Here is a 16,382-nt window from a genome sequence, read left to right on the forward strand (position 1 = left end):
TCGTATACAGTAAGAGGGTCGGGCTGTGCACTGAATGACTGTTTATGAATCCTATACAGTAAGAGGGTCGGGCTGTGCACTGAATGAATGTTTATGAATCCTATACAGTAAGAGGGTCGGGCTGTGCACTGAATGAATGTTTATGAATCCTATACAGTAAGAGGGTCGGGCTGTGCACTGAATGAATGTTTATGAATCCTATACAATAAGAGGGTCGGGCTGTGCACTGAATGAATGTTTATGAATCCTATACAGTAAGAGGGTTGGGCTGTGCACTGAATGAATGTTTATGAATCCTATACAGTAAGAGGGTTGGGCTGTGCACTGAATGAATGTTTATGAATCCTATACAGTAAGAGGGTCAGGCTGTGCACTGAATGACTGTTTATGAATCCTATACAGTAAGAGGGTTGGGCTGTGCACTGAATGACTGTTTATGAATCCTATACAGTAAGAGGGTCGGGCTGTGCACTGAATGAATGTTTATGAATCCTATACAGTAAGAGGGTTGGGCTGTGCACTGAATGAATGTTTATGAATCCTATATAGTAAGAGGGACTATAAGAAGTGAATTAGAGAATCATAACACATGCTGATGCCCTGCAATAATATTGTCTTTCAATTTCTATATTATGATTTCACAACTGACCTTCTGATCTTTGAATTAAAAAAAGACTGGAAACTTGAATAAACTAAATATATAGTGCTAAAAAGGAGCAATTTATCTCTGTGTGACCATTGTAGAACATTTACATTATTATTGTATGTTATTATAATCTGATGTGACAAACAGTTGGTTGTGTATTATTTCTAACTTCTTTACAGAAAGGAGAACAGCAGTTTTATTCTACATGCACAAAGTCTGGGACAAAGATTGGCTTCTATCAACAGCAAGACATATATCTAGTTGGGGTCCACCAATAAGAAGCAGCCAAAGAGGGGCATGTTGAGTGGAAATGTCATCAAAAGCCCCTCAGGTAGCAGGGGAATAGCCAAAGGGGAAATGTTTCTGAAGAAGTAAACTAAACCATGCTCTGCTACAGCTCTCCTTCATACATGGAAGAAGGCAATCATTTTCAATGCTAGGCCCAGAAAGCTTGGGACAGCATAGCCTTCTGCTCTCCTTTGTGCAGGAAAAGGTGAAGTGTATGTTGTGTATATTAGACAGCATGGTGTATGTGGTGAATATTAGGCAGCATAGTACATGTGGTATACATTAGGCAGCATGGTATATGTGGTGTGTATTAGGCAGCATGGTATATGTGGTGTATATTGGACAGCAAGGTGTATGCAGTGTATATTAGACAGCATGGCATCTATAGTGTATATTAGACAGCATGGTATATGTGCTGTATATTAGGCAGCATGGTATATGTGCTGTATTTTAGACAGCATGGTATTTGTGGTGTATATTAGACAGCATGGTATATGTGGTGTATATTAGACAGTAAGTTGTATGCAGTGTATATTAGGCAGCGTAGCACATATGGTGTATATTAGACAGCATGGTATATGTGCTGTATATTAGGCAGCATGGTATATGTAGTGTATATTAGACAGCATGGCGTATGTGGTGTATATTAGACAGCATGTTATATGTGGTGTATATTAGACAGTATGGTGTATGCAGTGTATATTAGGCAGCATGGTACATGTGGTGTATATTAGACAGCACGGCATATGTGGTTTATGTTAGGCAGCATGGTGTATATGGTGTATATTAGGCAACATGCCGCATGTGATGTATATTAGGCAGCATGGTATATGTAGTGTATATTAGGCAGCAAGGTATATGTAGTGTATATTAGACAGCATGGCATATGTGGTTTATGTTAGGCAGCATGGTATATGTGGTGTATATTAGGCAACATGCCGTATGTGATGTATATTAGGCAGCATGGTATATGTGGTGTATATTAGGCAGCATGGTATATGTGGTGTATATTAGGCAGCATGGTATATGTGGTGTATTTTTATTAGACTGCATGGCATATGTGGTGTGTATTAGGCAGTATGGTATATGTGGTGTTTATCAGACAGCATGGTAGATGTGGTGAATATTAGATAGCATAGTATATGTGGTATATATTAGGCAGCATGGTATATGTGGTGTGTATTAGGCAGCATGGCATATGTGGTGCATATTAGGCAGCATTGTATATGTGGTGTATATTAGACAGTATGGTATATGTGGTGTATATTAGACAGCATGGTATTTGTGGTATGTATTAGACAGCATGGTATATGTGGTGTATATTAGACAGCATGGTGTATGTGGTGTATACCAGACAGCGTGGTATATGTGGTGTATATTGGACAGCGCGGTGGATGCTGTGTATATTAGGCAGCATGGCATCTATGGTGTATATTAGACAGCATGGTATATGTGGTGTATATTAGGCAGCATGGTATATGTGGTGTATATTAGGCAGCATGATGTATGTGATGTATATTAGGCAGCATGGTATATGTGCTGTATATTAGGCAGCATGGTATATGTGGTGTGTATTAGGCAGCATGGTATATGTGGTGTATACCAGACAGCGTGGTATATGTGGTGTATATTGGACAGCGCGGTGGATGCTGTGTATATTAGGCAGCATGGCATCTATGGTGTATATTAGACAGCATGGTATATGTGGTGTATATTAGGCAGCATGGTATATGTGGTGTATATTAGGCAGCATGATGTATGTGATGTATATTAGGCAGCATGGTATATGTGCTGTATATTAGGCAGCATGGTATATGTGGTGTGTATTAGGCAGCATGGTATATGTGGTGTATAGTAGGCAGCATTGTATATGTGGTGCATATTAGACAGTATGGTATATGTGGTGTATATTAGACAGCATGGTATTTGTGGTGTATATTAGACAGTAAGGTGTGGGCGGTGTATATTAGGCAGCATGGCGTATATGGTGTATATTAGACAGCATGGTATATGTGCTGTATATTAGGCAGCATGGTATATGTGGTGTATATTAGACAGCATGGTGTATGTAGTGTATATTAGACAGCATGGTATATGTGGTGTATATTAGACAGCATGGTGTATGCGGTGTATATTAGGCAGCATGGTACATGTGGTGTATATTAGACGGGTCCCATTCAGTACACCGACACACCAGAAGGCCGACACACTAAAGAAGGAGACGAGAAGACCGATGATGCAGATGACCGACAAGGTGAGATCCCGATGGATGAAACACCGACATGGGAAGGTGTGAGCGTGACTCAGTAAGTGTGCGATAGAGTGAGGGATTTAGTGTTAGGGAGCGGACAGGTAAGTGTGGGATAGTGAGGGACTGTAGTTTTAGGGGCGGGTTAAGTGAGTTAGGGTTAGGGTGCGGGTAGGGTGAGTGTGCGATAGTGATGGACTATATGTTTAAGAGTGGTTTAAGTGAGTTAGGGTTAGGGTGCAGGTAGGGTACGTGTGTGATAGTGACGGAATGTAGGTTTAGGGGTGGGTTAAGTGAGTTAGGGTTAGGGTGCGGGTAGGGTGAGTGTGCGATAGTGACGGACAATATGTTTAAGGGTGGGTTAAGTGAGTTAGGGTTAGGGTGCGGGTAGGGTAAGTGTGCGGTTGTGTCGGACCTTAGGGTTAGGGTTTGGGTTAAGGTTAGTGCATGTATAGTTGTGCGTAATGTGTAGTTTACGTTTTGTGTGTCGGTGTTTTGGGTGTCGGTGTTATGATGTTCGGTTTTGTGCGTTGTCGGTATTGTGTGTTGTCAGTCTTTTGGTGTCGGTGTTTTGGGTGTCGGCTTTGTGGCATGTCGGTGTTGTGATAGGGATCCATATTAGACAGCATGGCATATGTGGTTTATGTTCGGCAGCATGGTGTATGTGTTGTATATTAGGCAACATGTCGTATGTGATGTATATTAGGCAGCATGGTATATGTGGTGTATATTAGGCAGCAAGGTATATGTGGTGTATATTAGACAGCATGGCATATGTGGTTTATGTTAGGCAGCATGGTATATGTGGTGTATATTAGGCAACATGCCGTATGTGATGTATATTAGGCAGCAAGGTATATGTGGTGTATATTAGGCAGCATGGTATATGTGGTGTATATTTATTAGACTGCATGGTATATGTGGTGTTTATTAGACAACATGGTATATGTGGTGTATATTAAGCAGCATGGTATATGTGGTGCATATCAGACAGTATGGTATATGTGTTGTATATTAGACAGCATGGCATATGTGGTGTATATTAGACAGCATGGTATATGTGGTTTATATTAGGCAGCATGGTATATGTGGCATATATTAGACAGCATGGTGTATGTGGTGTATATTAGACAGCATGGTATATGTGGTCTATATTAGACAGCAAGGTGCATGTGGTGTATATCAGGTAGCATGGCATATATGGTGTATATTAGACAGCATGGTATATGTGCTGTATATTAGCCAGCATGGTATATGTGGTGTATATTAGGCAGCATGATGTATGTGATGTATATTAGGCAGCATGGTATATGTGGTGTATATTAGGCAGCATTGTATATGTAGTGTATATTAGACAGTATGGTATATGTGGTGTATATTAGACAGCATGGTATTTGTGGTGTATATTAGACAGCATGGTATATGTGACGTATATTAGACAGCATGGTATATGTGGTTTATATTAGGCAGCATGGTATATGTGGTGTATATTAGACAGCAAGGTGTATGCGCTGTATATTAGGCAGCATGGTATATGTGGTGTATATTTATTAGATAGCATGGTATATGTGGTGTGTATTAGGCAGTATGGTATATGTGGTGTTTATTAGACAACATGGTATATGTGGTGTATATTAGGCAGCATGGTATATGTGGTGCATATCAGACAGTATGGTATATGTGGTGTATATTAGACAGCATGGTATATGTGGTGTATATTAGACAGCATGGTATATGTGGTTTATATTAGGCAGCATGGTATATGTGGCATATATTAGACAGCATGGTGTATGTGGTGTATATTAGACAGCATGGTATATGTGGTCTATATTAGACAGCAAGGTGTATGCGGTGTATATTAGACAGTATGGTATATGTGGTGTATATTAGAATCATGGTATTTGTGGTGTATATTAGACAGCATGGTATATGTGATGTATATTAGACAGAATGGTATATGTGGTTTATATTAGGCAGCATGGTATATGTGGTGTATATTAGACAGCATGGTGTATGTGGTGTATATTGGACAGCATGGTATATGTGGTGCATATTAGACAGCAAGGTGTATGCAGTGTATATTAGGCAGCATGGTATATGTGGTGTATATTTATTAGACTGCATGGTATATGTGGTGTATATTAGGCAGCATGGTATATCTGGTGTATATTAGACAGCATGGTATATGTGGTTTATATTAGGCAGCATGGTATATGTGGCGTATATTAGACAGCATGGTATATGTGGTGTATATTAGACAGCATGGTATACGTGGTCTATATTAGACAGCAAGGTGTAGGCAGTGTATATTAGGTAGCATGGCATATATTAGACAGCATGGTATATGTGCTGTATATTAGGCAGCTTGGTATATGTGGTGTATATTAGGCAGCATGATGTATGTGATGTATATTAGACAGCATGGTATATGTGGTGTTTATTAGACAGCATGGTATATGTGGTTTATATTAGGTAGCATGGTATATGTGGCGTATATTAGACACCATGGTGTATGTGGTGTATATTAGACAGCATGGTATATGTGGTCTATATTAGACAGCAAGGTGTATGCGGTGTATATTAGGTAGTATGGCATATATGGTGTATATTAGACAGCATGGTATATGTGCTGTATATTAGGCAGCATGGTATATGTGGTGTATATTAGGCAGCATGATGTATGTGATGTATGTTAGGCAACATGGTATATGTGGTGTATATTAGGCAGCATTGTATATGTAGTGTATATTAGACAGTATGGTATATGTGGTGTATATTAGACAGCATGGTATTTGTGGTGTATATTAGACAGCATGGTATATGTGACGTATATTAGACAGCATGGTGTATGTGGTGTATATTAGACAGCATGGTGTATGTGGTGTGTATTAGACAGCATGGTATATGTGGTTTATATTAGGTAGCATGGTATATGTGGCGTATATCAGACAGCATGGTGTATGTGGTGTATATTAGACAGCATGGTATATGTGGTCTATATTAGACAGCAAGGTGTATGTGGTGTATATTAGGTAGTATGGCATATATGGTGTATATTAGACAGCATGGTATATGTGCTGTATATTAGGCAGCATGGTATATGTGGTGTATATTAGGCAGCATGATGTATGTGATGTATGTTAGGCAACATGGTATATGTGGTGTATATTAGGCAGCATTGTATATGTAGTGTATATTAGACAGTATGGTATATGTGGTGTATATTAGACAGCATGGTATTTGTGGTGTATATTAGACAGCATGGTATATGTGACGTATATTAGACAGCATGATATATGTGGTGTATATTAGGCAGCATGATGTATGTGATGTATGTTAGGCAACATGGTATATGTGGTGTATATTAGGCAGCATTGTATATGTAGTGTATATTAGACAGTATGGTATATGTGGTGTATATTAGACAGCATGGTATTTGTGGTGTATATTAGACAGCATGGTATATGTGACGTATATTAGACAGCATGGTATATGTGGTTTATATTAGGCAGCATGGTATATGTGGTGTATAGTAGATAGCATGGTATATGTGGTGTATATTAGACAGCATGGTATATGTGGTTTATATTAGGCCGCATGGTATATGTGGCGTGTATTAGACAGCATGGTGTATGTGGTGTATATTAGACAGCTAGGTATATGTGGTCTATATTAGAGAGCAAGGTGTATGCGGTGTATATTAGGTAGCATGGCATATATGGTGTATATTAGACAGCATGGTATATGTGCTGTATATTAGGCAGCATGGTATATGTGGTGTATATTAGGCAGCATGATGTATGTGGTGTATATTAGGCAGCATGATGTATATGATGTATATTAGGCAGCATTTTATATGTGGTGTATATTAGGCAGCATTGTATATGTAGTGTATATTAGTCAGTATGGTATATATGGTGTATATTAGACAGCATGGTATTTGTGGTGTATATTAGACAGCATGGTATATGTGATGTATATTAGACAGCATGGTATATGTGGTTTATATTAGGCAGCATGGTATATGTGGTGTATATTAGACAGCAAGGTGTATGCGGTGTATATTAGGCAGCATGGCATATATGGTGTATATTAGACAGCATGGTATATGTGCTGTATATTAGGCTGCATGGTATATGTGGTGTATATTAAGCAGCATGATGTATGTGATGTATATTAGACAGCATGGTATAAGTGGTGTATATTAGGCAGCATGGTATATGTGGTGTATATTAGGCAGCATTGTATATGTGGTGTATATTAGACAGCATGGTATATGTGGTGTATATTAGACAGTAAGGTGTATGCAGTGTATATTAGGCAGCATGGCATATATGGTGTATATTAGACAGCATGGTGTATGTGCTGTATATTAGGCAGCATGGTATATGTAGTGTATATTAGACAGCATGGTGTATGTAGTGTATATTAGACAACATGGTATATGTGATGTATATTAGACAGCATGGTGTATGTGGTGTATATTAGGCAGCATGGTACATGTGGTGTATATTAGACAGCATGGCATATGTGGTTTATGTTAGGCAGCATGGTATATGTGGTGTATATTAGGCAACATGCCGTATGTGATTTATATTAGGCAGCATGGTATATGTGGTGTATATTAGGCAGCAAGGTATATGTAGTGCATATTAGACAGCATGGCATATGTGGTTTATGTTAGGCAGCATGGTATATGTGGTGTATATTAGGCAACATGCCGTATGTGATGTATATTAGGCAGCATGGTATATGTGGTGTTTATTAGGCAGCAAGGTATATGTGGTGTATATTAGGCAGCATGGTATATGTGGTGTATATTTATTAGACTGCATGGCATATGTGGTGTGTATTAGGCAGTATGGTATATGTGGTGTTTATCAGACAGCATGGTATATGTGGTGAATATTAGGCAGCATAGTATATGTGGTATATATTAGGCAGCATGGTATATGTGTTGTGTATTAGGCAGCATGGTATATGTGGTGCATATTAGGCAGCATTGTATATGTGGTGTATATTAGACAGTATGGTATATGTGGTGTATATTAGACAGCATGGTATTTGTGGTATATATTAGACAGCATGGTATATGTGGTGTATATTAGACAGCATGGTGTATGTTGTGTATGCCAGACAGCGTGGTATATGTGGTGTATATTGGACAGCACGGTGGATGCGGTGTATATTAGGCAGCATGGCATCTATGGTGTGTATTAGACAGCATGGTATATGTGCTGTATATTAGGCAGCATGGTATTTGTGGTGTATATTAGACAGCATGATGTATGTGGTGTATATTAGGCAGCATTGTATATGTGGTGCATATTAGACAGTATGGTATATGTGGTGTATATTAGATAGCATGGTATTTGTGGTGTATATTAGACAGCATGGTATATGTGGTGTATATTAGACAGTAAGGTGTATGCGGTGTATATTAGGCAGCATTGCATATATGGTGTATATTAGACAGCATGGTATATGTGCTGATATTAGGCAGCATGGTATATGTGGTGTATATTAGACAGCATGGTGTATGTAGTGTATGTTAGACAGCATGGTATATGTGGTGTATATTAGACAGCATGATGTATGCAGTGTATATTAGGCAGCATGGTACATGTGGTGTATATTAGACAGCATGGCATATGTGGTTTATGTTCGGCAGGATGGTATATGTGGTGTATATTAGGCAACCTGCCGTATGTGATGTATTTTAGGCAGCATGGTATATGTCGTGTATATTAGGCAGCAAGGTATATGTGGTGTATATTAGACAGCATGGCATATGTGTTTTATGTTAGGCAGCATGGTATATGTGGTGTATATTAGGCAACATGCCATATGTGATGTATATTAGGCAGCATGGTATATGTGGCATATATTAGACAGCATGGTGTATGTGTTGTATATTAGACAGCATGGTATATGTGGTCTATATGAGACAGCAAGGTGTATGCGGTGTATATTAGGTAGCATGGCATATATGGTGTATATTAGACAGCATGGTATATGTGCTGTATATTAGGCAGCATGGTATATGTGGTGTATATTAGGCAGCATGATGTATGTGATGTATATTAGGCAGCATGGTATATGTGGTGTATATTAGGCAGCATTGTATATGTTTTGTATATTAGACAGTATGGTATATGTGGTGTATATTAGACAGCATGGTATTTGTGGTGTATATTAGACAGCATGGTATATGTGACGTATATTAGACAGCATGGTATATGTGGTTTATGTTAGGCAGCATGGTATATGTGGTGTATATTAGGCAACATGCCGTATGTGATGTATATTAGGCAGCATGGTATATGTGGTGTATATTAGGCAGCAAGGTATATGTGGTGTATATTAGGCAGCATGGTATATATGGTGTATATTTATTAGACTGCATGGCATATGTGGTGTGTATTAGGCAGTATGGTATATGTGGTGTTTATCAGACAGCATGGTATATGTGGTGAATATTAGCCAGCATAGTATATGTGGTATATATTAGGCAGCATGGTATATGTGGTGTGTATTAGGCAGCAAGGTATATGTGGTGCATATTAGGCAGCACTGTATATGTGGTGTATATTAGACAGTATGGTATATGTGGTGTATATTAGACAGCATGGTATTTGTGGTATATATTAGACAGCATGGTATATGTGGTGTATATTAGACAGCATGGTGTATGTTGTGTATACCAGACAGTGTGGTATATGTGGTGTATATTGGACAGCACGGTGGATGCGGTGTATATTAGGCAGCATGGCATCTATGGTGTATATTAGACAGCATGGTATATGTGCTGTATATTAGGCAGCATGGTATATGTGGTGTATATTAGACAGCATGATGTATGTGGTGTATATTAGGCCGCATTGTATATGTGGTGCATATTAGACAGTATGGTATATGTGGTGTATATTAGATAGCATGGTATTTGTGGTGTATATTAGACAGCATGGTATATGTGGTGTATATTAGACAGTAAGGTGTATGCGGTGTATATTAGGCAGCATTGCATATATGGTGTATATTAGACAGCATGGTATATGTGCTATTAGGCAGCATGGTATATGTGGTGTATATTAGACAGCATGGTGTATGTAGTGTATGTTAGACAGCATGGTATATGTGGTGTATATTAGACAGCATGATGTATGCAGTGTATATTAGGCAGCATGGTACATGTGGTGTATATTAGACAGCATGGCATTTGTGGTTTATGTTCGGCAGCATGGTATATGTGGTGTATATTAGGCTACCTGCCGTATGTGATGTATTTTAGGCAGCATGGTATATGTGGTGTATATTAGGCAGCAAGGTATATGTGGTGTATATTAGACAGCATGGCATATGTGGTTTACGTTAGGCAGCATGGTATATGTGGTGTATATTAGGCAACATGCCGCATGTGATGTATATTAGGCAGCATGGTATATGTGGCGTCTATTAGACAGCATGGTGTATGTGGTGTATATTAGACAGCATGGTATATGTGGTCTATATTAGACAGCAAGGTGTATGCGGTGTATATTAGTTAGCATGGCATATATGGTGTATATTAGACGGCATGGTATATGTGCTGTATATTACGCAGCATGGTATATGTGGTGTATATTAGGCAGCATGATGTATGTGATGTATATTAGGCAGCATGGTATATGTGGTGTATCTTAGGCAGCATTGTATATGTAGTGTATATTAGACAGTATGGTATATGTGGTGTATATTAGACAGCATGGTATTTGTGGTGTATATTAGACAGCATGGTATATGTGACGTATATTAGACAGCATGGTATATGTGGTTTATATTAGGCAGCATGGTATATGTGGTGTATAGTAGATAGCATGGTGTATGTGGTGTATATTAGACAGCATGGTATATGTGGTGTATATTAGCAGCAAGGTGCATGCTGTGTATATTAGGTAGCATGGCATATATGGTGTATATTAGACAGCATGGTATATGTGGTGTATATTAGGCAGCATGATGTACGTGATGTATATTAGGCAGCATGGTATATGTGGTGTATATTAGGCAGCATGGTATATGTGGTGTTTATTAGGCAACATGGTATATGTGGTGTATATTAGGCAGCATGGTATATGTGGTGTATATCAAACAGTATGGTATATGTGGTGTATATCAGACATCATGGTATATGTGGTGTATATTAGACAGCATGGTATATGTGGTGTAATGAGAAGAAATGAGAGGAAAACAAGATGCACAGAGCTATGGCAACAACCAACCAGACCAGCAGACCACGTGACTTTTTCTGCTGACAAAAAAGTACATATTGTATTCTATATCCCACCTTTATTATTATTTATTTATAGACATTTGATTACCAGGAAAGTCTGAGTGGGTAGGAGCCCATTTTCAGTGCAGGCCTGGGGAGAAAAGCTCCAAAACTCTGTATTAGAGAAAAGCTCTCAGACACCTATGGAATATGTACATGCCCGGTCTCTAGGCAACTGACAACTCCAGTGTCTGTCGGTCTTTTGTTTTTTCCTGGGTAGGGGTCGCCACAGCGAAACTCCGGTCCGCTAATAATTGGCAGTTTTTTTTTTTTTTTTTTTTGATGGTGTCACAAATGGTGAAAAAAAAACAACTTTAATTTGAGTTTCTATGCTTTACAAGAAATATACATTTTAGAGTCAGTATATTAAGCAAAATCATAATTTTCGGTGCTTACATTTATTATTTATTCGTTCAGATGAAAAGCTGAAGGTTCATTAAATGACAAGAACATCATACATATTTATGGATCCTGGTTTTATATTCATTGGAACTGCCATTAATTCCATAACATTATTATGAGCAAATTAAGAGAGATTTCTTCCTACCCTGTAAATGGTTGCTTCAGGAATAGTGGGGATATTACTGATTCCTGGTTATTCAGCTATAAACAAAGAACATTTAAGCAAATTTTATCAAAGAAATAGTAATAACACATTTTATAAAATAAAATGGTATTAATGTTAACTTGGAATTCAAGACTGACTCAGAATTTAAGTAATAAGAAACAATGTTTTCTAGTTGACAATAGCAGGCATTAATAGTTGTCTCTCTCTCTCTCTCTCTCTCACTCTTCTAGCGAATACCAAAACTGGATTCCAGGCCGCAACAGCAGGAAAAAGGAAAAGGACATCTTCTGACAACAGTTTATGATGAACTACGATGTAGTCCTGTAGAACCAGAGTAAATGAAGTGCAAACGTACAAATGCATGGCCGTGTGTGATGGACCAAGCACAATTATAGCTGGACTCACTTATATGTGCCTTTATTGAGAGCAGCTGTTGTTACCTTTGTGATGACAACTATTGTCAAAGTGCCTTTGTCTATCCTTAGCAGCAATAGTACTTTTCTTGTGTAACGCAAACTCATCGTAGTCCCAGCAGTTCTGCATCACCCATGCCATGGCTTTCTACTTCTTTAATTCCTGGATTGAGGGTAGCATTGAATGAAAGTTAAGTCAATGGTTATTCCTGCTTCATAAAGGCAGAACAGCTATTATCCCTAATAATTATGCAGCATTATAAAATGTTCACTAAATAAAACGCATGTTAAAAATTAATTAGTTGTGAAACCATATCCAGTAACTAATCTTTATTTAATATTCCAGAATCTCTGTTTTAATTCTGTAGACTTCTTCTTTATGAATACATAAGGATCCCTTATTTGTCTGAAAAGACAGCCAAAACAGGCAGAAAGAAATACATATCTGCAAAGTTTCCCTAATGTTTTAAATTGGTGTTTAAGTTAATTACAAAGATAAGGCTGTTAACTATTCGAAGAATGTACATCACTTTCTAGAAAGATACATTTCCAATCTGAAAATTATGGATAGGATAACATTTGAAAGCATATCATATCAAGGACTATTTTGTGTACTGAAACTCCTCAGTGGTCAGTAGCCTAGTAATGACCTATGAACCCATAAACAGCTTCTAGTGTACAGAGTCTCATCGTCAAATCTGGTGAACATGTGTACAAGGAAATCCTGCTGGCAGTTTACTGCAATGGTGTAAAGATCAGATGCTCAGTGTAGAGACTTCTACACACATTTTTGTGAGAGGAGGGACAAAAGTTTTTTTTTTTTACTACAAATGAGGTCTCTGTTCAGATTTATGTATTGACTGTTTGACTGAGTGATTGTTTTTATTGAATGAAGAAACTCAGGCTGGACAGAGCCCATTTTCAGTGGAGGTCCAAGGACAAAACTCCATAATAGAACATGAGTACAATATGTACAGAATATATTAGTTGTGATCATTTTAAAATTGAGTTAAAATACATTCAATGACACATGAGTGCAGGAAATACATACGTACAGTTGCGTTACAATGGAGTTGAAATACATTAAATAGTAAGATTCTGTAGGATTCTCTACTGTTAATATAAACTGAACAGATCCATAAACAGTAAAAAGTTTATAACCAATTTTTTGTTTTATTATTTTAAAGATAAGGTGATGTTCCAGTTAAGGGATAATTAACAAAATTATAGTTACCTAGTAAAAGGTGGTATAAGAAGAAGACAGGTGTTGATAGATAAGGGATACAAGAATTAGCTTTAGTGCAGAGATTAAAGGCGAGTGTATAGCTGTAAGTACTGAGTGAGGGTGGACTAGCCAGCTGGGCAGGATGGGAAAGGAAATATTGATTTAGACGATGTTTAAGTGATGTTTTAAAGCTGATCTGCCTGTATAATTGTGTGATGTGTCTGGGAATGTTGCTCCATGGTTTTGACACAGTGTGAGTAGAGTGAGTTCCCAGCAGTGTTGTTATATTAATTGATGGTTACTAGTAGGCAATTGCTAGATCAGAGGAGTTTAGACAAAGAGTAAGTCATCAGAGTGTTTTCTCATTCTGGGTATTTCACTGAAGGTTATGAAGTGAGTAGTTCAACAGTTTTGGAAGGCTGAGTCAGTTTAGTTGTTTTTAGTGCAAGGCAATGCAGTTTTTTTATAAGGAAAGTTAATTGCAAATTTAATTGTTTTATTATAACAGAATAAGAAGTTGTGTACCTACCATAACGTTCCATGTTAGTTGTCTTCTTCTCGCCTTCTTTCTTGCTGGATGGGTTCAGAGCCAATCCTCGGCTCCGACTTGGCAATCTACTAAAGCTCGAGAGCTATTTACTGGCTCGAGGCCCTCCCTATATCCCACAATGCTAGGCGTCAGATCCCCAGATCTTGTTTGGCAGAGCTAACACCAAGGAAAGATTCAAGGACACCTGTCCAACCACAAGGGAAAACTATAGTATAAGGACAGAGGAGGACACAATGTACATCAGAGTTGTCCAGAGGAAGAAGGCCTCAAAAGGGGACTCTTCTCAGTCTGTCCAGGCTGGGGGGAAGGTGGGTGGGATGCAAGAAAGAAGGTGAGAAGAAGACAACTAACATGGAACGTTATGGTAGGTACATAACTTCTTAATGTTAAGTTGTCTATCTCGCCTTCATTCTTGCTGGATGGGACAGCGTCCCTAGCACCTTAGTCCTGGGTGGCTCATTGGAACAGACTCTTGAGCACAGTGGAACCAAACTCAGCTCTATTCCTAGAGGCCACATCCAACTTATAATGCAAAATGAAAGTATGAGGAGTGGCCCAAGTGGCTGCGGCACAAATAGATTCCATTGGTAGTCTTGCTTGAAAAGCTACCAACGTAGCTAAAGCTCTGGTGGAATGACCTTTAGGTTTAGCAGGGAGTTCTTTATGTCTGAGCTGATAAATCAAGGTAATAATAGAGGACAACCACCTGGATAAGGTTACTTTGGAAAATGGCAGTCCTTGCTTGCCCTCGGCATAGGATAAGAAGAGTTGGTCTGATTTTCTTATTTGCTTAGTCCTGTCCAAGTACAAACGTAATTGCCTATGAACATCCAAGCAGTGCAAATTTTGTTCAGCTTTGTTCGAATAGTTAGGAAAAAAGACAGGCAGATCAATAGTCTGATTCAGATTTGTTTCAGAAGGTATCTTGGGTAGAAACGAAGGATTAGGCCTAAGTGAAACTATGTCCTTATGAAACACAAGATAAGGAGGACGAATACAGAGGGCTTGAAGCTCCAAAACTCTCCTAGCTGATGTGATGGCTACCAAAAAGAGAGTCTTCCAGGAGAGCAATTTTAAGGAACAGGAAGCCGCGGGTTCAAAGGAGGGGGAGAATCAAGGAAGCCAATATCAAGTTCAAGTCCCACGGAGGCGGGGATCTCTGACTGGGGGCCTAAGCAACAAAGTTCCTTTGAGAAAGGCCTTGCAAAGGTTGTGGGACATGATGCTGGTTTCTGACAGGCCAGCATGGAAATTTGCAATAGCAGCTAATTGGACCCTAATGGTGGCAGAGGAGGAACCAGTTTGAAAGAGCTCTGCTAAAAAAATCTAAAACATGATGGACAGGGGCTGTAAAGGGGTCAATATTCCTAGCCTATGCCCAGAAAGAGAAACGTTTCCACTTACTAGCATAAGTCTTCCTGGTGGCAGATTTGTGTGAAGAAAGTATGATTTCACGCACCGGCTGAGAAATTAGCGGAAGCCTGGCTAAGGTTGGAAGTGGAGCATCCAAGCTGTGAGGTTGAGAGACTGAAGGGATTGGTGCACCCCGCCCGACTGATGGACCAAGAGGTCTGGCACTGGGTCCAGATTCCACGGCTGCTCCAGCAGGTGACGATGCAGGAATGGGAACCAAATTTGTCGAGGCCAGTAAGGGGCAATGAGGATCATCCTGGATCTCAATGCGGTTGCTTTCTGAATTAGCTTGGGAATTAGGGTAAAAGGCGGGAATGCATACAGAAGACCCCGGGGCCAATCATGAACTAGAGCATCTCTGGGGGAGTGCCCGGGAAGGGGGAAGAGTGTGAAGAAGTTGTTGTACTTGCTGTTGAGAGGAGTTGCAAAAAGGTCGCAGCAAGGTTGACTCCATCTGCGGAAGATATTGTCCGCTACTGATTGATTGAGAGACCACTTGTGAGGCATGAGAATAGCTCTGCTTAGCCTGTCCGCTATGACATTGGACCTCCCGGGGATGTGCGTTGCTATCAGAAACCGTTGAGAGGAGATCACCCACTGCCATAGTCTGAGTGCTTCTCGACATAAGGGATAGGACTTGGTTCCATCCTGCTTGTTGATGTACCATACTACAGACATATTGTCTGTCTGAATTGCAACAGTCCCGGTGGGTAGAGTGTC

At 39.2% G+C, this 16,382-nt stretch overlaps 1 long non-coding RNA gene across 1 annotated transcript in view; it reads left to right on the forward strand.

Moving 5' to 3' along the window:
• The window catches only part of LOC122791292, a 130,742-nt gene extending 117,970 nt beyond the window's left edge, over positions 1-12,772 (forward strand). The window contains exon 3 of the long non-coding RNA XR_006363126.1: positions 12,292-12,772. This is a non-coding gene — a long non-coding RNA (uncharacterized LOC122791292). The remainder of the gene's footprint in view (positions 1-12,291) is intronic.
• Positions 12,773-16,382: the final 3,610 nt, after the last annotated feature.

The sequence above is a fragment of the Protopterus annectens genome, chromosome 17.part0 (assembly GCF_019279795.1).
Source record: "Protopterus annectens isolate FY-2018-M chromosome 17.part0, PAN1.0, whole genome shotgun sequence".
Taxonomy (NCBI): domain Eukaryota; kingdom Metazoa; phylum Chordata; order Ceratodontiformes; family Protopteridae; genus Protopterus; species Protopterus annectens.